This window comes from Protopterus annectens, chromosome 1.part2 (assembly GCF_019279795.1).
Source record: "Protopterus annectens isolate FY-2018-M chromosome 1.part2, PAN1.0, whole genome shotgun sequence".
NCBI lineage: Eukaryota > Metazoa > Chordata > Ceratodontiformes > Protopteridae > Protopterus > Protopterus annectens.
The window spans coordinates 153,473,639-153,497,117 of NC_056727.1; positions in this window are offsets into that span (position 1 = coordinate 153,473,639).

Consider the following 23,479-nt stretch of genomic DNA (forward strand, 5'->3'; position numbering starts at 1 on the left):
TTATTATTGCATTCTGATTGCATGTCAGAGTAAGTCAAATGCATTTTCAAATTTAAATTCATTACCTCTGTCGATAGCCCATTGTCTATGATGTTTGTTATTTGGACATAAAACTCAACAAGGTGCATTAAGGGCAGCTTCCTTTAACAAATCCATATTGAAAAATGTCCATTGGTACTATGCTATTTTTGTTGCTCTGTTTTATATAGCATTTCAAAAGTACTAATGTAAGACTTAAGGGACGCTGGTTCTTAACATAATATTAATTAACTTTCTTATGTATAGGAGCACCATTTGCCATTTTCAAAGTTCTCTGCAATGAGCCACTCCTTATCAAGTTATTGAAGATGGTATATCAAATAGCAAGTAGTTTGTTATACAGATTAGCTAAGAAAAATTCAAGAATAAAATCTGGACCCACTGATGTATTTTTGGGAGTTTTATTAATAAATTTATAAATAGATTCAATGGATATTAAAGAGCAGACGTCTACAGGAGAAAAAGCTTGGAGGGTAATTATGGTTTTTATGCTGTACCTTTAGTTCCACTGGTAAAGTTTAGGTTGAATTTGTCAGATGTTGTCTTGAGATTCTCTGTTACCTGCAAAAAATGTATAACGTGTTTTGTTTTTGATAAAGAGTTGAAGTATTTACAGTAAATGATTTTGTTATTAACATCCTTTACCAGTTTTATTTCCTACTATATTTTCATTAATTTAAGTTTATCTGAAAATGTATATTTTTATTTATCCTTTGTTGACCATGTTAGTCCCACTAAGCTAGTGGTCTCTTTTCAGGGGAGACCAAACTAAGGGAAATTTGGCCAGGGCATTGGGAACTTCATCTACTCTTTTTTCACAGGTGCTGTGGGGTCTATTACATCTTTCTTCTCATCTGCCACCAACTCAAGCAGAAGAAACTTCAGTTTAATGTCTCACCCAAAGGACAGCACAGTCAGGAGTGCAGCACCCATTTAATGCTGCACTTCAATGTCAACAGTTTGACAATTATTCCGATCACCTTAAGTGGGAATAAAGCCCACAAACTTCTGATCTTCCAGTACGAAAGGCAAATGTGTTACCTGTTGAGCACTGGTGCTACAGACATATTGCCCGTTTTATTAAGTCTAGATTTATTTCTTTACAGTAGACAATTTTTATAAAGATGGAAACTATTGATGTTAAGTTGTCTATCTTGCCTTCATTCTTGCTGGTTGGGCTCGGAGCCAATCCTCGGCTCCGACTAGGCCATCTTCTAAAGCTCGAGAGTTGTTTCCTGGCTCGAGGCCTCCCCATATCCCATGATGCCTGGCACTAGATACCCAGATCTTGTTTGCTGCTTCTTCTGCGAGGTTGTCTTACTGGCTCAGGTCATATATTTTGTTATTATTATCTGTTTTTTGAAAAAAAAAACTAGTAGGTTTAGTGTAGTTTGTTAATTGTAGTATACTATCTTTCTTGGGGTATCTTTGTTTAAGTATATATATTTTCCTTACCTGTATTCCCCTTCCCTTCAGAAAACTCATTTTAGTTAGAGAGTTTTCCCCTCCCCCCTCTCACTTTTCTGAAGTAGCCATTTAAGTTAGAGGCTAACCTATTTTTCTTTAAAAAAAATATATATATATAGTTAGTATTTACCTAGTTTAGTCTATTTGTTGTTGTTAGACTATTGTGTGTATCCTTGACTGTTTTTGGGTGTGGTAACTTTGTGTGTGTGTAATAGTTATTATACTCAAATTGTTATAGTTGTGTATTGTGTTTGGTATTCCCTTCTTTAGGTATGTCCAAGGATACCAAGGTGTCCGGATTGAAGAAGTGTGATTCATGCTGTCAGAAGATGTCTCTGACAGATGGTCACACTTCTTGTGTCTATTGTCTCGGCACCGTGCACCTGCAGGACTCTTGTTCGGTTTGCCATGCTTTCAGTCCAAGAGTCCTGCAGGAGCGTAGGAATAAGTTAATCCTATGGGGTTTGCTTAAACCCGAGGAGTTACCGGCAAAGGCTCAGCTCGTAAAGTCCTCCAAGCCACCTAAACCTTCGACTCCCAGTTCGGGGCTGTCATTGGGTGAAGCTACTACTTCTGCCTCGGTTCCGGCCAGAACCGATGTGCCTGCCTCTCAGTCGGTTCCGACACACACTTCAGAGCCAGCAGGGAGTTGAAAGAGATCTAGGTCTCCCTCCCTGAATTTGATACACTCGGCTCCGAGGTCTCCTCTGCTCCAATCGGAGCACAGTTATCAGTCCTCCCACTCTTCTCAGTCATCGAGATTGTCAGATCACGACTTGGAGAGAGTGGTCAGCAGGCTTTTGAAATCGCAGACCCTAGCAAAAATGCTGTCCAGCCTCCCTCACCAGGGTTCAGCTCTGTCCTTGTCTGCAGTCATTCCTCTTCCGACTCCTCCCTTGAGTTAGGAGCCGGAGTTCATTGGGGTTCGAATCGTGGAACCGTCGGCTCCGATACCTTCTCCTTCGGTTCTTTCGTCGGCTCTGGTCACTTCCTTGGTACCGTCCTTGGAGGGATCTGGGCACTGAGACTCCATCATTGACTCCGAGGGGGTGAGTGGCATCGGACCCTTGTCCGACCCCGTTCTCCCCCTCGGAGCTTCGGCGCAGGTGAGCTCAGCTCCTACATCGGCTTCGGAGCCATCCCCCTCAGTGCAGAGAGGGATTCTGGTCTCTTCGGAACAGGAGCCTTCTCAGCATCTGAGCAGGTACACCTTCAAGGTCATGAGGAGTGTCCTGGCCCGTGTGTCAGCCCCATGATCATCCCCTTTGGCTCCTCCTACTATGGTGCCTGTGCCTGCCACTGCCCCTCCTCCAGACCCCAAGCATGGGGAACCAATGCTCCAGGGCACCCCTTTGGGTGTATCTTCCTCTTCCAAGGCCTCCCCTGATCATTCAGAGGAGCCACCTCATAAGAGGAAATGCAAGAGGAAGCATGTTGACTCCCCTGAGTCTGTCACATCAGATACCGACTTAGAGGATTCGGAAGGGTCCCCAAGGTTTCCCTCTGAAGATGTCTCATTCTCAGACATCCTTGAGATGCTTAGGCAGAGGGGGAACTGGTCTACCCTTAGCCCTTCTGAGGATGAGTCGGTATTCCTGGATGCGTTTGGATCCCGACCTTCCACCTCCTGGGTGTCTCCGCCTTTTGACCCACTCATGTCTGTGGTGGCTCGGAAGGTGTAGTCAGCTACAGACACAGTGGAATCAACCCCTAGAAGACCTGCAAAATTCATAACTGCACCACAAGACAAACAGTTTTTGACCAAAGGTGTTCCCATTGATGCCATGGTGGTAGCGGCAGCCACAAAGGAGTTGGCTGAAACTTCTTCATCTGTCCATCCCCCTAACAAAGAGTCCAGGATGATGGACAGATATGGTAAGCAGATGTTCTCTTCAGCGACTTTCTCCATGAAATCTCTGAATTATTTGTGCCACTTTACCCATCTTCAAAGGGATCTCCTTAAAGAGCTTGGAGATACCCTCCAAGATCCATCAGCTGAGGGGACCCAGGCTAAGGCAGCCTCCCAGCTGGTGACTCTTAATTCAGTGGTGAACTCCTCCATGAGGCTCATTTCTTATGCAGCCGATGGTGCGCATAGAGCCACAGGCACAGGCATTACCCTAAGGAGGCATGCTTGGGTGCGGCTTTGTAACTTTGCAGAACCTTTCAGAGCATCTTTCACCAACACCCCCTTTGATGGTTCCTCTCTCTTTGGATCACAGGTGAAGGACACCCTTACCAGGTGTGAGCAGGAAGGCAAGACTCTCAATGCTGTGGGAGTCCATTTTTCCACTCCTTCCAGACCATATCCCAAGGGTCAGAAGAGTGGAAAGATGTGGCTCCGGAAATCCCAGGGAGCCTTGCTGGACACACGTGGTGAGTTCCCATCCAGGGGCAGAGGAGGGAACAATAACAGATGCCGCCCTCGTGGCAGAGGGGGTCCGCAAAGCCAGGGCAGCAGATAATCCTTCTCCGACAAGCCCTTCCAGCATCCCTGAAGGGTTGCCCGGCTGCCCACCTCTGGAGGCAGTCGGGGGAAGATTATCACTGTACCCAAGAGCCTGGCAAGACATAACACAAGACAAATGGGTACAGTCTGTTATATCCGAAGGCTACAGAATTCCCTTTGTTAGCACTCCCTTGTTGTCAAACAAGTCCCTTCCAGATTTTCCACCCAATCTAAGGGATCAAGCAGTTCAAGAAGTTTCAAAACTGCAAAGAAAAAGGGCCATCCAGCAAGTCCCAGCAGACCAGCAAGGATCCAGAATTTACTCAAGGTTTTTTTTTGGTACCACAGACAGGGGACTGGAGACCTATTCTGGATCTCAGCAGACTAAACAGGTCTGTTCAAAGAATGAAGTTTAAGATGGTCATGCTACAGTCCATTTTACCCCTTCTGGGTCAGGACAATTGGATGTGCTCCATAGATCTTCAGGATGCGTACTACCACATCAAAATGGACAGGCGCTCCAGAAGATTCCTTCACTTCCAGCTGGGAGCCAGCCATTATCAGTTCAGAGCTCTGCCCTTTGGTCTCACCACAGCCCCCAGGGTGTTCACCAAATGTATGGCAGTAGTTACCGCTCACCTGAGATGGCAAGGATTCCAGATGTTTCCATATCTAGATGACTGGCTCCTCACTGCTACCACCAGGCATTACCTTCTCTGAGCCAGAGACTGCACTATCCAGACTTGCTCCAGAATAGGTATCACAATAAATTTTGAAAAATCTGCATTGTCAGTCTATCACCTTTATAGGCGCAAATTTAAATACAAAAGACAGGTCAGCCAGCCTTCCACCAGACAGGGTGTTAGTCATTCGCCAACACATGCAGGCCTTGTTAGGATGCAAGAGAATTCAAGCCAGGTTCGTCCTCCAAACCCTGGGTCTCATGGCAGCAGTGATCATACTCGTCCCTCTGGCTCGTTTCCACATGAAGATCCTCCAGTGGCTTCTTTTCACCCAGTGGTCCTTCCAGAAACTTCCCATGTCTCACATGATTATTATCACAGAAGCATGCAAAAAGCACCTTGCATGGTGGATGGTCTCCACATCAGTGCCCTAGGGCAGACTATTTGTACTTCCCCCTCCAGTTGCTACAGTGACCACAGATGCCTCCCTGATCAGGTGGGGGGGCATTATCAGGGCAGAACAGTCCAGGGCACCAGGCAATCTCAAGAGTACCATCTGCACATAAATGTCTTGGAGATGAGGGCTGTGCTTTTAGAGTTGCAAGCTCTTCAGGACTCTCTTCCTACCGGGATCATTGCAATTCAAACAGACAATATGTCAGTCGTGTGGTACATCAACAAGCAGGGCGGAACCAGGTCCTACCCCCTATGTTGAGAAGCACTCAGACTCTGGCAGTGGGAAATCTCTTCCCAACGGTTTCTGACTGTAACGCACATCCCTGGGAGATCCAACTTCATAGCAGACAGGCTGAGCAGAGCAATTCTCATGCCTCATGAGTGGTCTCTGAATCAGGTAGTGATGGACCAAATCTTTCGCAAATGGGGACAACCTTGCTGCGACCTCTTTGCCACCCCCTTCAACAGCAAGTGCAGCAATTTCTTCTCTCTCCTTCCACTTCCGGGACATTCCCCCAGAGACGGTCTAGTCCACGATTGGCCTCAGGGACTTCTGTATGCATTCCCTCCCTTTCCCCTAATCCCCAAGCTGATACAGAAAGCTACCATATTGGGCTTCAAAATGATCCTCATTGCTCCTTACTGGCCTCGACAAATATGGTTCCTGTTCCTGCATCATCATCTTCTCAAGCAGCCTTGGATTCTGGACCCAGTTCCAGATCTTCTGATCCATCAAACGGGCGGGCTGCACCATTCCCTACAATCTCTCCAGCTCACTGCTTGGTTGCTCCACTTCCAACCTTAGCCAGGCTTCCTGATATCTCCCACCCTGTGTGTGAAATAATTTTATCATCGCACAAGTCTACCACTAGGAAAACTTACGCTAGTAAGTGGAAACGTTTTTCTTCTTGGGCAGAGGGTAAGAGTATAGACCCCTTTTCAGCCCCTATACACCACATATTGGAGTTTCTTGCAGAACTCTTTCATGCTGGGTCCGCTTCCACTACAATTAGAGTTCAGTTAGCTACAATTTCAAATTTTCACATTGGCCTGTTGGAAAGTAATGTAATGTCTCATAAGCTTTGCAAAGCTTTTCTCAAAGGGACCACTCTGCTCAGGCCCCCAGTGAGAGATCCTCCACCTCCAAGGGATCTGAATTTGATTCTAGCTTCTCTAATTTTGCCCCCCTTCGAATCTGCATCTTCTTGTTCTTTGAAGTTTTTATCTTGGAAAACCCTCTTTCTGGTAGCAATTACTTCAGCCAGAAGAGTTTCTGAACTCCAGGCTCTTTGTATCCGTCCTCCATACCTAGTGTTCCACAATGACAGGGTTGCTCTCAGGACTAATCCTTCCTTCCTTCCTAAGGTCTCTTCTGAGAATAACTTGAATCAGTCCATTGACCTTCCTGTGTTTTTTCCCAACTACTCCAACAGTGCGGAATATAAGTTGCATCCGTTAGATGGTCACAGGCACCTGTGCTTTTATTTGCATAGAACTAAGGACATCAGAAAATCTGATCATCTTTTCCTTTCTTATGCTGAGGGTAAACAAGGTCTACCAGTCTCAAAAGTAACCTTATCCAGGTGGTTGACTTCTGTCATCACATTTATCTATCAGCTAAGGAATAAAAAATTGTCTGTTAAACCAAAAGGTCACTCCACCAGAGCTTTAGCTACTTCTGTGGCTTTTCAGGCTAGGTTGCCCATGGAATCTATTTGTGCAGCAGCCACGTGGGCCAGCCCTCATAGTTTCATTTCGCATTATAAGTTGGATGTGGTTTCCAGGGGCAGAGCTGATTTTGGTTCCACTATTCTGAAGAGTTTGTTCAAATGAGCCACCCAGGATTTTAGGTGCTAGGGACGCTGTCCCAACCAGCAAGAATGAAGCCGAGATAGACAACTTAACATAAAGAAGTTATGTACCTACCATAACGTTCCATGTTAGTTGTCTCCTCTCACCTTCTTTCTTGCGTCCCACCCTCCATCCCCCTATCCTAGTAGACCGAGAAGAGTTCTGTATGGTTTTTCACTGGCTGAGTCTTCTCTGGCTATTCCTCTCTACCTGGTAGTCTCTATGGTAGGGTTTATGTATTATAGGATAGGATTCTTTCCTTTTTATGTCTGCAGTTAGACTTACCAAACCAGATTTGGGTATCTAGTGCCAGGCATCATGGGATATGGGGAGGCCTCAAGCCAGTAAACAGCTCTCGAGCTTTAGAAGATGGCCGAGTCAGAGCCGAGGATCGGCTCCGAGCCCAACCAGTAAGAAAGAAGGCGAGATGAGACAACTAACATGGAACGTTATGGTAGGTACATAACTTCTTTTTTTTTTTTTTGTGTGTGTGTACAATTTTTTCTAAGCCTTTACTCCACCAATGAAGAAATACCTTGCTTTTGGAAAAACTATTAGAGAGATTTGAAGTGTCTCTGATACTATGATATAGGATGTTCTGTAGTGTAATGTTACACAGTTCTTGTTATTTCCATAGGGTTTGACTGGATTAGTTTGTAGAGTTCAAGATTTTCTTAACAGGGACATAATCCATCTTACCAGGTTATATTGTTTTACAAATATTTGTGTGAGATCAGTATCTCTGCAATGCAAAGTCAGTGGTGATATGGTCTGATGTTCCTATTGGAAGGATAATGTTTATGTTCTTTACATGTTTCAGAGTTGGTGGCCACAACATCAAGTAAGTTTTTATCACTAGTATTAGTCTCAACTTATTGTGTGAAACTGCGGGAAGAAAGAACATCCAGAAATTAATTCTCAAAAATTGTGTTAGATGAACAATTTTTCCAGGTGTTCTTAAGGTAGATAAGATCTCCCATTAGGATTGTAGCTTTGAAGTCAAGCTCTTTATCTAAGTTACTTAAAAGCTCATAGTGGATACAGTGGAGCCTATCCCCAAATGTCCTGACAAGTTTTTGGCCCCACCTACAGACAGACCCCACTGGACCAAAGGAGTACCAGTTGACTCTATGCTGGTAGTGGCAGCCCCTAAGAAAGAGCTAGCAGAACAGAGCTCTTCTGTCCATCCACCTAACACAGAATCTACAGTGTGGGACAGATTTGGTATTTACCTCAGCTACCTTTGCTGTGAGGACACTACACTACCTGGCACCCTTTACTAGACTTCAGAGAGATTTGACCAAAGAACTCTCTCTGAGTCCATGTCTGCTGAGGATTTCAAAAGGACATCCTCTCAATTGGTCACTCATTTATCTGTATCAAACACTTCAATGAGGTTAATCTCTCACACAGCTGAAGGTACCTCACAAGCAAGCAGTTCAGGCATCATCATAAGGGGACATGCCTGGATGTGGCTATGCAACTTTGCAGAACCTTCTATGTTGTCCTTTATTAATGCTCCATTTGATGTCACTTCTTTGTTTGGACCATTAGTAAAGGATACACTTACCCACAGCGAACAAAATGGAAAAAACCCGTTTGCCATGTAGATCAAGTTTTCTGTGCCTCAGTGAACCTTCTCTAGGAACCAGAGAGGTGGTAAGAAAGTGTAGTTCAGGGATCTTTTCAAGATTTGCATTGGGATAATTCCTCCAGAGGCAGAGGAGAAAATTTTAATGGTAGACATCACCCTAGGCAGAGGCAGAGGAGGTTGGCAGAATCAGGACTTTACAGACTCACTTGTAGACAGGCCGTTTCAGTGCTCTTGAAGTGCTGCCCAACTGTCCAGCTCTGGAGACAGACGAAGGTCAATTCTCTTTGCACCTAGATGCCTGGGCAAGTATAAAGCAAGACTTACGGGTGCTAAGAATAATATCTGGAGGTTATTACATACCATTTTCCCTTCTTTCTCATCTCCAAAGGAAGAAATTAATTGATGTTCCACCCAGTCAGAGGAAGGCTGCAACACAAGAAGTCCAGTGCCCTTATATGATGATGAATGATAATGTCAATATCAGGGGTAAAGTGTTCAAACTGGCAGGACACTACAATTATGAGTCCTCTCGAGTGGTATATATAGCCATCTGTAGATTATGCCTTGTGTTTTACATCAGTAAAATGAGTAGAAGATTAAATGAGAGGGTATACGAGAAATTTAGCAGACATCAGAAAGGGTAAGAGTACTAATGCTTTGCTTAGGCCCATAAGTGAATTCCCGACACATGCATTTAGTTTTATGGTACTAGAATAAGTTGGAAAAGAACATAGGGGGTATATTATAGAACATTTAAACAGATGTGAGATAAAATGTCAGCTTACATTGAATACCACAACCCCCCCCCCCCCCCCCAGGTCTTAATGAGTGTTGTTCTATTAATTTTGTGCTGAAAGTGAAACATTTAGAAGCCTAGTTTTAATATAAGTTTTGTCTGGAGGTTTTTTATCAAAATATTTTAATTGTATTTGGTATTAAGAGACATGTTTATAACATGATTATAACTTTTTATATATTCTCTAGAAATGTATGTATATAATTTTATGTATAATTTCAAAATGTTCAACAAAGCGTTTGTGGTTAATTAGTGGGATGTAATTAGGTGATTATTGTATCAGTTCACCTATTGGTAGGAAATGATTGTTTAGGTGTATTTAAAGTGTATTTATCAGTTAGGTTTTAGTTCTGATGAAGCCTTGATATTAACAAAGACAAAAGCGCTAAACTCATTTTTATTTATTGTGGAATAAAAGCTGAAATATTGGTAACTTCCTTGCATTGTTTTTGGGAAGTGAAACTCTGGATACTGTTGATTTGCACAGTACTTGTTTTTTTTTGGAGTTTGTGTCTATTCCTGGTGCCAGTTTGTGATAATAACATCAACCAATCCATTCACTTACCAGTTTTCTTTCCAAATTTGTCCAATAAAAGGGAGTACATACTAACCTCCTTGATGTGCACAGACAACTACAATTTTACCTTCACAGGACAAAAACAATTTAGAAAGTCAGACCAACTATTTGCTTCTTTCTCACCAAATTAACTGGGTCACCCAGTTTCTAAAATTACCCTAGTCAAATTAATTACAGACTGTATCTCATGGATTTACTCTCAGAAAGGTATGACATTACCTAAACCTCCCTAAGTTCATTCAATCAGATCCATGGCTACTTCATCTACTTTTTGGTCAAGAACATCGATTGATAATATTATTCCTGCAGCCACATGGTCCAATGCTCATACCTTTGTTTCTCGTTACAAATCAAATATAATTTCCAGAAAAAGAGCCTCCTTTTGTTCGGAAGTAGTCCAGAATATCCTTCCATGAGGGCCACACAAGGTCAGAGAAGCTGTGATCTCTGCCCCATACATTGAGGAAGAATGAAAAAGACAACATCAGATTTAAAAGTTATGTACGCAACATTACTAGACATATCTTTGTTGTATATTTTCATACTTCCTCAACTCTCCCATCCATCCCACATCTTTTTCTTATGAAGAGACCTATTGGACTGTGTTTGGAACCTACAATTCCAGGTCTGAACCCTGTCTTTTTCTATCTGTCTATACCTGTTTCCATTTAACTATGGGGAGATAGGGCAGCAAATTCAATCTGAGGCAATGGGGATGGAGTAGGGCATTGTGAGTAGAAGGAGGAGCTTGAGAGCTAGATCCAAAGACTGGTATATGCAGCCGAGTAAGATCTGAGGATCAGATCCAGACCCAATACGTTAAGGAAGAATGAAAATGGACAACACAGATGCCTAGTTATGGTGAGAACATAACTTTTAATTTCATCTGTTGAATATTTAGTCAAGTGAGGGATCTTTTGTAGATCCCCAGCCATGCAATTTTCAATTTTTTTATTTGCTAGGTCACTCTGATCATCAGCATCAACTTTACTGATATATCTGCTATGTATCTTAGAATATACTGAATCAATAATAACCATAATAACCTTGTGTTAATATGTCATTGGGTGTGGAGTGACTCCAAGAAAAAGTGTATCGACTAGTGCATTATGTTCTGCTCTGTATCCTGCAAAATGTATGTAATACCAGTTAGAGTACAGAGGTTTAGCTCAATTACTGCAGTTGAGGAATTCCCCTTGTAAAGTATAGTTTATGAATTCATCATTATTCATATCAGGTGCTATTTTCTGCAATTTCTTACTTCTAAAGGGATATATTCCTTTTTTCTTCTTTTTTTAGTCTTAATAGCTATATCTTTGATATCTATTCATAGAACCACTTAGCTCATACCTCTCAACCTTTCAGAGCAAGAAATCTGGACAAAGCCCAAAATAATGGGAGGACAAATAGGGACGCTTTTTAAATACTGCTCTTACAAGCTTATAAAGTTGATAGCATAACAGGGTTTGTATTGTTATGCATTTTCTGAAGGATATGACGTCTGAAACTCAAATGGCTTATATTATTAAATATTATAATGTAACCTCAATCTTCAGTGATTTGTCAGACAAACATATTTTATGATGAACAGACCAAAAATATGAGGCAACAATCTGGGCATTCTGCAAAAATCTGTACAGTTGAGAGGTATGAGTCTTGGCTACATAAATCACTACCACCTGCTACATTAATTTACTTGGCCAAAAGTTTGCATTCACTCATTACTTTCAAAGGGGTCACTTAACAAATGACAAACTGATACTTGATTTTGTTTAGTGTGATTTGGAATTCAGAAAGTTCAATATGTGGGTCAGGAATCTGTCTACATAACAAATATAAACACATCACCAGAATAGCCATTGCATCTGAAGGTGTGGTATTAAATACAGACATGGAAGGATTACTTTCAGGACATTTAAAGCAGGTTTCAGTCATTATACATATATGTAAGTACCTTCCAAATTCAGGAGTGCCTGAAGGTCAAGGAGCTTGTTGTTTAGACTTCTGGCATTGACCAGAGACACCTTAGTTTGAACCTGTTTTGATACTGATACATTTGCTACATTGGAATGTTCATTAACTGAGCTTTACCTAAAAATGGCATCATGAGGCTAGCAAAGGCTTTAGTCAGTATATAGAAGCCTTTGAACAAAAGGTGCAGATTATCCTTTACAAATAAGTAGGGCTGTCAAGCATCTAGTTCCATACTGGAATCCCATAGAATGACACCAATTACTTAGCCAACTCTTAATGCCAATCATATTTTCTTGCACCTAGGCATCATTCGTGGAAAAGGGAGGACTTTACACAATAATAGAGTCTTGCCTGCATTCGTGACATGCAGAGAGAGTTTACACATGTCTCCTTGCATCGCATTTAGGGGGTTTCACCCCCAAGTCTTTCACCTTTACATATACAACTACCATGTCATAGTTATATTTGTCTGATGCAAGGGACCTAAAGGTACTTAAGACTTCTGAGATCCTAGTACATAAAAAGGCAACTCACTGTCACCTTCTCTTTCCATCTCTTTGCCCAGCCTAAATCATGTCTGTGTTACAGTGTCTTTGTGTTTTTTTTTTGTCCAGCCTAGTAAGTGGGGATTCTGTATGGAGTCACCCAATGAGTAAAACGATTTTGCTTGTGCAGTGGTCTGATCCACTGGAATTGAGACTATTTGTCATGTGGTGACTATTTGCTAAATTATGGATATTAAATGCTGTCATATTTAATTTTGATTTTTACTGAGACCTAATCCTTATGGATCTTAGTATTTCTTTACAGTGTCAGAATATGGCATTACATAAAGTGACAGAATTAGGTGCACAGCACATGATATATTACAGCAGTGCTCACAGAAAAGTGCTCACAGAATGTGTTTTTCTTTCGCTTTGTATTGTGCTAAAAAGTGGGCAACAGAGTGGAAACAAGAGGTCTGACCTTTGATATTGTCTAGTAGGAATTAAAACTTGACTGATTTGCAAAGAGTCACAGAACATAAGTAAGACAGAGATTTATGGTCTGTTGAGGCAGTTGTAGATTATGTGGCGTTGATGTAATTACATTTGTATGTCTATATAAGTAAATATGTAACTTGAGTATATATGACACTGTGGTAGCACAGCTCCAAAACTTTGCTTAAAAGTAACGTTGCACTGTTTGTAACATATAGCATATTAATTAAGGAAATGGGAAAAGTAATGTCTAAATCCCTAAAGAAAAATTCATTTTTTTATAGATTAGATGCGTATATCTCTAAGTTGTTGTGTCTTTCGGCTTATCCCAGTTAGGGGTCACCACAGCGGAACTCCGGTACGCTAATGTTTGGTAGTGGATTTTTACGTGCCAAGTTACCAGCCCTGACTCACAACCTTCAATGAAGGCACGCCCATTCACGCATGCCTCCACACAGAAGATGCTCTAGCTGAGAATCAGACGCGACAATGTCTTGCTGTGAGGCTTATTAACGCTACCGCATCACCACTACCGCGGGTGTATGCATGCATATATTTCTAAGTAAAAGATAAATTCTAAAAGTTTAGATACATTTCCTTAAGTTCTCATAAAAGGTAACAGACATTACTGCCCAATTAAAGTTTATGTCTGTATTAGGCCCATAAGTGAATTCCCGACACATGCATTTAGTTTTATGGTACTAGAATAAGTTGGAAAAGAACATAGGGGGTATATTATAGAACATTTAAACAGATGTGAGATAAAATGTCAGCTTACATTGAATACCACAACCCCGCCCCCCCCCCCCCCCCAGGTCTTAATGAGTGTTGTTCTATTAATTTTGTGCTGAAAGTGAAACATTTAGAAGCCTAGTTTTAATATAAGTTTTGTCTGGAGGTTTTTTATCAAAATATTTTAATTGTATTTGGTATTAAGAGACATGTTTATAACATGATTATAACTTTTTATATATTCTCTAGAAATGTATGTATATAATTTTATGTATAATTTCAAAATGTTCAACAAAGCGTTTGTGGTTAATTAGTGGGATGTAATTAGGTGATTATTGTATCAGTTCACCTATTGGTAGGAAATGATTGTTTAGGTGTATTTAAAGTGTATTTATCAGTTAGGTTTTAGTTCTGATGAAGCCTTGATATTAACAAAGACAAAAGCGCTAAACTCATTTTTATTTATTGTGGAATAAAAGCTGAAATATTGGTAACTTCCTTGCATTGTTTTTGGGAAGTGAAACTCTGGATACTGTTGATTTGCACAGTACTTGTTTTTTTTTGGAGTTTGTGTCTATTCCTGGTGCCAGTTTGTGATAATAACATCAACCAATCCATTCACTTACCAGTTTTCTTTCCAAATTTGTCCAATAAAAGGGAGTACATACTAACCTCCTTGATGTGCACAGACAACTACAATTTTACCTTCACAGGACAAAAACAATTTAGAAAGTCAGACCAACTATTTGCTTCTTTCTCACCAAATTAACTGGGTCACCCAGTTTCTAAAATTACCCTAGTCAAATTAATTACAGACTGTATCTCATGGATTTACTCTCAGAAAGGTATGACATTACCTAAACCTCCCTAAGTTCATTCAATCAGATCCATGGCTACTTCATCTACTTTTTGGTCAAGAACATCGATTGATAATATTATTCCTGCAGCCACATGGTCCAATGCTCATACCTTTGTTTCTCGTTACAAATCAAATATAATTTCCAGAAAAAGAGCCTCCTTTTGTTCGGAAGTAGTCCAGAATATCCTTCCATGAGGGCCACACAAGGTCAGAGAAGCTGTGATCTCTGCCCCATACATTGAGGAAGAATGAAAAAGACAACATCAGATTTAAAAGTTATGTACGCAACATTACTAGACATATCTTTGTTGTATATTTTCATACTTCCTCAACTCTCCCATCCATCCCACATCTTTTTCTTATGAAGAGACCTATTGGACTGTGTTTGGAACCTACAATTCCAGGTCTGAACCCTGTCTTTTTCTATCTGTCTATACCTGTTTCCATTTAACTATGGGGAGATAGGGCAGCAAATTCAATCTGAGGCAATGGGGATGGAGTAGGGCATTGTGAGTAGAAGGAGGAGCTTGAGAGCTAGATCCAAAGACTGGTATATGCAGCCGAGTAAGATCTGAGGATCAGATCCAGACCCAATACGTTAAGGAAGAATGAAAATGGACAACACAGATGCCTAGTTATGGTGAGAACATAACTTTTAATTTCATCTGTTGAATATTTAGTCAAGTGAGGGATCTTTTGTAGATCCCCAGCCATGCAATTTTCAATTTTTTTATTTGCTAGGTCACTCTGATCATCAGCATCAACTTTACTGATATATCTGCTATGTATCTTAGAATATACTGAATCAATAATAACCATAATAACCTTGTGTTAATATGTCATTGGGTGTGGAGTGACTCCAAGAAAATGTGTATCGACTAGTGCATTATGTTCTGCTCTGTATCCTGCAAAATGTATGTAATACCAGTTAGAGTACAAAGGTTTAGCTCAATTACTGCAGCTGAGGAATTCCCCTTATTAAGTATAGTTTATGAATTCATCATTATTCATATCAGGTGCTATTTTCTGTAATGTCTTACTTCTAAAGGGATATATTCATTTTTTCTTCTTTTTTTAGTCTTAATAGCTATATCTTTCATATCTATTCATAGAACCACTTAGCATCATACCTCTCAACCTTTCAGAGCAAGAAATCTGGACAAAGCCCAAAATAATGGGGGGACAAATAGGGACGCTTTTTAAATACTGCTCTTACAAGCTTATAAAGTTGATAGCATAACAGGGTTTGTATTGTTATGCATTTTCTGAAGGATATGACGTCTGAAACTCAAATGGCTTATATTATTTAATATTATAATGTAACCTCAATCTTCAGTGATTTGTCAGACAAACACATATTTTATGATGAACAGACCAAAAATATGAGGCAACAATCTGGGCATTCTGCAAAAATCTGTACAGTTGAGAGGTATGAGTCTTGGCTACCTAAATCACTACCACCTGCTACATTAATTTACTTGGCCAAAAGTTTGCATTCACTCATTACTTTCAAAGGGGTCACTTAACAAATGACAAACTGATACTTGATTTTGTTTAGTGTGATTTGGAATTCAGAAAGTTCAATATGTGGGTCAGGGAATCTGTCTACATAACAAATATAAACACATCACCAGAATAGCCATTGCATCTGAAGGTGTGGTATTAAATACAGACATGGAAGGATTACTTTCAGGACATTTAAAGCAGGTTTCAGTCATTATACATATATGTAAGTACCTTCCAAATTCAGGAGTGCCTGAAGGTCAAGGAGCTTGTTGTTTAGACTTCTGGCATTGACCAGAGACACCTTAGTTTGAACCTGTTTTGATACTGATACATTTGCTACATTGGAATGTTCATTAACTGAGCTTTACCTAAAAATGGCATCATGAGGCTAGCAAAGGCTTTAGTCAGTATATAGAAGCCTTTGAACAAAAGGTGCAGATTATCCTTTACAAATAAGTAGGGCTGTCAAGCATCTAGTTCCATACTGGAATCCCATAGAATGACACCAATTACTTAGCCAACTCTTAATGCCAATCATATTTTCTTGCACCTAGGCATCATTCGTGGAAAAGGGAGGACTTTACACAATAATAGAGTCTTGCCTGCATTCGTGACATGCAGAGAGAGTTTACACATGTCTCCTTGCATCGCATTTAGGGGGTTTCACCCCAAGTCTTTCACCTTTACATATACAACTACCATGTCATAGTTATATTTGTCTGATGCAAGGGACCTAAAGGTACTTAAGACTTCTGAGATCCTAGTACATAAAAGGCAACTCACTGTCACCTTCTCTTTCCATCTCTTTGCCCAGCCTAAATCATGTCTGTGTTACAGTGTCTTTGTGTTTTTTTTTTGTCCAGCCTAGTAAGTGGGGATTCTGTATGGAGTCACCCAATGAGTAAAACGATTTTGCTTGTGCAGTGGTCTGATCCACTGGAATTGAGACTATTTGTCATGTGGTGACTATTTGCTAAATTATGGATATTAAATGCTGTCATATTTAATTTTGATTTTTACTGAGACCTAATCCTTATGGATCTTAGTATTTCTTTACAGTGTCAGAATATGGCATTACATAAAGTGACAGAATTAGGTGCACAGCACATGATATATTACAGCAGTGCTCACAGAAAAGTGCTCACAGAATGTGTTTTTTCTTTCGCTTTTTTTTTTGCTATAAAGTGGGCAACAGAGTGGAAACAAGAGGTCTGACCTTTGATATTGTCTAGTAGGAATTAAAACTTGACTGATTTGCAAAGAGTCACAGAACATAAGTAAGACAGAGATTTATGGTCTGTTGAGGCAGTTGTAGATTATGTGGCGGTTGATGTAATTACATTTGTATGTCTATATAAGTAAATATGTAACTTGAGTATATATGACACTGTGGTAGCACAGCTCCAAAACTTTGCTTAAAAGTAACGTTGCACTGTTTGTAACATATAGCATATTAATTAAGGAAATGGGAAAAGTAATGTCTAAATCCCTAAAGAAAAATTCATTTTTTTATAGATTAGATGCGTATATCTCTAAGTTGTTGTGTCTTTCGGCTTATCCCAGTTAGGGGTCACCACAGCGGAACTCCGGTACGCTAATGTTTGGTAGTGGATTTTTACGTGCCAAGTTGCCAGCCCTGACTCACAACCTTCAATGAAGGCACGCCCATTCACGCATGCCTCCACACAGAAGACGCTCTAGCTGAGAATCAGACGCGACAATGTCTTGCTGTGAGGCGACAACGCTACCGCATCACCACTACCGCGGGTGTATGCATGCATATATTTCTAAGTAAAAGATAAATTCTAAAAGTTTAGATACATTTCCTTAAGTTCTCATAAAAGGTAACAGACATTACTGCCCAATTAAAATTTATGTCTGTATTAACCAAACAGTCATTATAAAAAGTTAAATGAGTTCTAGTAATGTTTTATGGCTAATAACCTTAAACTGAGTATAGTAGGCATAACAATACCATCTCCAACCTGAGCAAGCTACCCATTATCAACAGTAAACAATAAACAAATTACCACAGATAAATGTGAGATGTAGTATGAATTATTTCAAATAGTAATAGCAAGATGTGTAAATCAAAACACAAAATAAAACACAATGGAACAAATCAATTACTTAGTGCCCAAAACATGAGTTTAGTTTGAAATGTTGATAATTAGAACAAGTAACACAATATACTATGTATGTCAGTTCAGCAATGTACTCTAAACCAAGCTCAGTAAATGCAAGAACAATGTGCAATGTCATTTTAAATAGTATATATAATTTTATTTTTAAATATGCTGTAAGAATATTTGTATCTTTAGAAAATGCAATAAAAAATTGAGAGTAATTACAACAAAACCAAAGTATTTCAAAAATGTGCTGCTAAAATCTGATATAAATTTCAGTAATAAAATGCTTTGAGGAAGTGTAAGACAAAGGATTCTAAGTATATGCAGAAACTAACCAAAAGCAAAGTTTGGTAATTAAAATATAAAAGTGTTATTACCTAATAATTGTGATGGAGAAGTGTGTTTTTGACTTAATGGGTCTTTTAATCATTTTATCAGTCTTCTGTTATCACAAAAAGATGCACAAAGCATCTCTTTGAAGGTTTCTACCAAAGGAAAACACTAGACATCAGGTCATCTCACATCCGCTCGATGAAGAATATCTTCCATAAAACAAAATGACAGCTGATTTGTTAAAGTAGCTTTCCATTCATACTAGGCCACAAGAATATGCAGTATTTTCAAAAACAGTGTTTCCAAAAGCCAAAGAGTCTCCTCATAGTCATGAGAAGGACTTATGGGCAGACATAAAATAACAAAATATATCAAAGTACATAAGCAACAACACAGTACTGACATCCACTGAACAAGGGACATGTTTAATAAAACAAAATGACAGCCAGTTGGCAGAAGTGCTTACATGTCAACAATAGTCTGCCAGGAAATACAGTATTTTCAAAAACTATTTCCAATGTCTGATGGACTGCACAAAAAGAAAAGAAACCAACATGTATCCTTGTTGCCTAAACAGAATTTAAAGGTGAACATAAAATAAATCAAATATATCAAATATGCCAGCAGCAATATAGTACTCACTAGTTTGCTAATTGTAAATATGTCTACTTGCCTTATTTAATTTTACATCCAGATAATTAGTGTTGTTTTCTTTTTCAGCTAATAAATTAATTCTAATCCAAAACTGTTTTATGAGTCAGCTCAAAAAGTGAATAAATTCTACGTTCTGCCTGCCATATAAAAAATAAATCATTCAGATGTCAACTGTGAAAGATTACTTGCTTGTATTATATATATACTCACTGCTTGTTAATCCTTCCAGGATTTAGTTATCTTTTAGTCAGTTATTATTGTTATCTAGTCACTGTCTAGAAAATGTGTAGCTCTGTGTTTTACTTCTTATTTCTCAATGTTTGTAATTAGAGCTTACTACTCAATTGTACCAATTTTGCTCCTGTATTACTCCATGTCATGATCACTTCTACTGTATATATACCTTTATTGTTATTGTTTTCCCATCTACTATGTCTTTCTATGAAGCTTTTCTCCCCGGGCTTCTGCTGAAAAAGGACTTGTGTACAGTCGGAATTTTCAGGTAAACAGATGTAAATAAATAAATAATAATAATAATAAATAAATATTCTAACTTTCAAAGAATAAATACATAAAGCACACAGACATTGCCATACATCTTGTAATCACTGTTCAATATTTGTGTTGTATAGTTGTGCACAGACTCCTCATATTAAATAGACAAGAGCCAATCATTTTTCACATCAGACTTGTAACTCACAATAATTGTGATCTACGACTCCACTTTATGTAATAAAATGTTTTTGTTAAATAGTCCAATCAAAATAATCTTGGAACCTGATGTTATTCCCAAAGAGAGTTAAGGTCTTGTGGCCACATTGTGTAGACATAGGCACCCCCAATCTCTCTCCCACATACACAAGTACACATTCAAACACAAACATACACACATACACACCACATTCCCCTTACCTGTCCCTGAGGTGTCTGACTTTCCCCTATATCTCCATTCATGGCCCTAGATCATCACAGAAAGATGGCAGTCCCATGGTGCAAGTTCTATCCATGGCATCCATCGGTTCCCTTCCCTGATTCCCATACTAGTTTAGGTGCTACTGTGACACAAGTGCAGTATCCCTGGTGGCTAGTGTTTCCCCTACGCCCGGTGCCCATAGTAGTTAGGGTGCTGTTACAGCACAAGTGCAGTATCACTGGTGGCTAGTGGTCTCCCACACTCTCATTCTTCTTAATCAGTGGTCATTCTAATGTGAGCTGGCAGATTGTTTCATTGCGAAGGTATAACTTTACAGAAGACCTTTTCTTCTATGACCAGGTTGAAGAGAGCAGGTATATAAAATGACATATTATTCACTGCTTCCTGAATGATATAAGTAGAGGATTTTGTTAATTTACAGTCTAAGGGAAATTTGTATCTGTTTAGATGTGAGGCTGGAGAGTAGTAGATAGGCACTGGTGGAGACAAGGACCCAGTTGGATTTTAGGAAAGATGTACAATGGTATCTGTTTCTGAAACCCTGATATAAATCTACAGATTATTTACTGTGGATTGGATTGTACTTGCACTTTGTTGATGTTATTTTTATTTTATGGAAAGGGTCTGTTGATCTTTTACATATATTTTTCAATTATTTAGAAAACAGTAATCAGTGCTTTATATTTACTTTGCACTTATCTAATAAGATGACCAATTTATTTGATGTATCTTTAAAATTTAATGAAAAGGGCACTATTAAAACATCACTGCATAGAAAGAACTGTTGGAAAAATAGTATATTACAATGTTCCAGCATGCATCCTACTCACCTTTTTAAGAATATCTTGAAAGGTCAGCTTCTTAGGACCTCTAGACTTCACACAGATGATTAAGAGAATTTGTTGACCATTGATAAGCTTTCATCAGATTTCGTCTAGAGAGGCTATCAAAAGCAAGAGATTGAGTGTTCTGCATCAGAGATTAGACCTATGAGCTCAACTATCGGTGAACCTTACTATAGGACTATGAATACTGTACAGAAGTATAAGGATCAGCATGTTAGATGTAGAGTACCCCTCACATATAGCAGTAATATTAGTATTGTATGTGATGTTATTGCCAGAAACTGGCTGATCCTTCTGTCTGACAATAAGATTAGGGAACCGGTTGGTGACAAGCCCAGTTTTGTTTTTAAAATCAATTTGTCTCTTAAAAGACAGCTTTGTTATGGCCCTCAGAGGAAGTATGGTAGTAAATCCAACAGGGTAGGCACCTTCCCATGTAGGGTTTGCAAAGCCTGCAGTTTGATGCCTTGTACCAATGCTTTCTTACATCCTTTAACTCAGAAACTTTTTGCAACTAATTTTTATGCAGACTGCAAAACCAGTAACCTGATTTATGTAGCTAGCTGCAGGCTATGTGAAGCATTTTATGTTGGCAAGGCCAAAAGACTCTTAAAAAATCATGTCCTACAGCATCTCAGAGACATCAGGAATAAGAACAATTTAAATGCCTTGTACAAGCATATTAAGGTTAATACTGGTCACTTGTTTATATTTACTGTACTGGAAATTATTGTTGTTGATATGAGAGGTGGAGATTTTTTTAATAGAACTGAATTAGCTGAATTAAAATGGGATCGCTTACTTACAAGCTGATAAGTATCCTGGTTTAAATGGTCATATCCATTTAAAACCAGCTTTGAAAACCACATCATTACGTCACTAATTTTGCTGATAATCTTTATTCTGTGATTGGCTGTTTTTATATTTTAATATCATCTGTTATTTCTTCATTGTTAGATCTGAAGAAGCACTTATGTGAGAAAGCAGTTATCTCTTCTTTGTATACTTTTGTTTGGTGGTTTTTAATTAATTTTATTAAAGTTTATGACAATTGCCATGTTGGTCGGACTATATTTTTTCTTCATTTGGATACTTCTAGTGATACTAGCAGACCTTTGGCTGCCTGCTTTTCTTTTTTATTTATTATATTCATTATTTCTAGTTTAGTTGGTTTAGACTTTGATTTCTATTTTCTAGTAAATACTTTTTGGCAGCCACCAGAATTAAACTCAGCAAGGCCTTCCTTATACCTAAGCAATTCCAATTCAGTATCACAGATCAAAAAAATAATTTCCTTAGTTGCACCAATTTGATCACCCAGTATTTCTGATCGAGTAGTCTGCGGGGAATTTTTAAAATCTGCCAACTCATTATAATCCAAAAAAATATGTTCCCAAATACCTCTTTCATCCCTGTCCTTGTGTGATTAGATCTAGTTTGTGAGGAAACTTGTAATTGCCCCTGGCTATTTCCAAAAGAAGGGATAAACACTGTTGCCTGGGCCAGAAGAGAGTCACCACAATGATCTTGGTAGATTCCTTCTGAATCTTCAGAATTACCTTGAATATCAGAATATTCCTGTCCAAGGAAAGGAACAATGCACTTGCCTTCCAGGCCTTCTTGCATGAAGTCTTGGAGCAGACTTTTGCCAGTTGATTGTTCATTGGGAAGACAAAAAAGCCTACTGGAGGAACTCCCCATGGATGGATCAGATATTGGAAGACCCCCAATCTAGTTTCCATTCATGAAAATCTGCCTTTGTCCTGCCCAGCTTGTCTGACACACAGTTTTGCTCTGACAGAATGTAGGATGTAGAGTGAGATTCTGCTGCAAATTTATATCCCATGATAACATGTCTAGTCTGCAAAAGGAGGTAAGATCTGGTTCTCCCTGTCTTTTTTTATGTACCATATCACTGTAGTATTGTTCGTAAAAACTTGAAGTGGTCCTGGAGACCAAAGGTGATTTAGAGAGTTGAACGCCTAGATAAGGGCAAACTTCTCCTTTACATTTATGTGCTTGTGTTTGTTGTCCTGTTTTACATTTATGTGCTTGCACATGTCTTTGTTGCCCTCCTTTACATTTATGTGCTTGTGTCTGTGTTTGTTGTCCCAGATACCTTGCACATTTATCCTCCCAGCAAAGTGCAAGGTAACTGTGGTGACTGACCGTTTTGGAGGAAGAAGGGAGAGAGAGGGAGACCTGGATTCAGGGTACTTGTTGTCTCCATCATGCAATTTATCTTCTCACACATCCCAGAACTGGAATCTGAAAAGATAATGGGTGTTGATGCTGGGACCGAAGAGACTTCAGATACCATTGTATCTTTCTCAGTCAATGTGGAGTCTTGCCAGAAGTATCATGAGAATCATAGATGCTATGAGACCCAGAATCCTGAGGTATTCTCTCCCTTGCCCATTAAGGGGACCCCAACAGTTGTAGAAGACATTGCTAACCCTAAGTCCATAGTGGCTATATGTGGAACACCACCAGAGGGATCAGTGGAAAAACCCTAAATAGATCTAAATGTAGATATATTTTTTCTGTGGAAGAAAAGCTCGTTGTACTGAGGTTCTCTTGGAATCTCAGCCTGCACATGAGATTTCTCACCAGAGATTTCT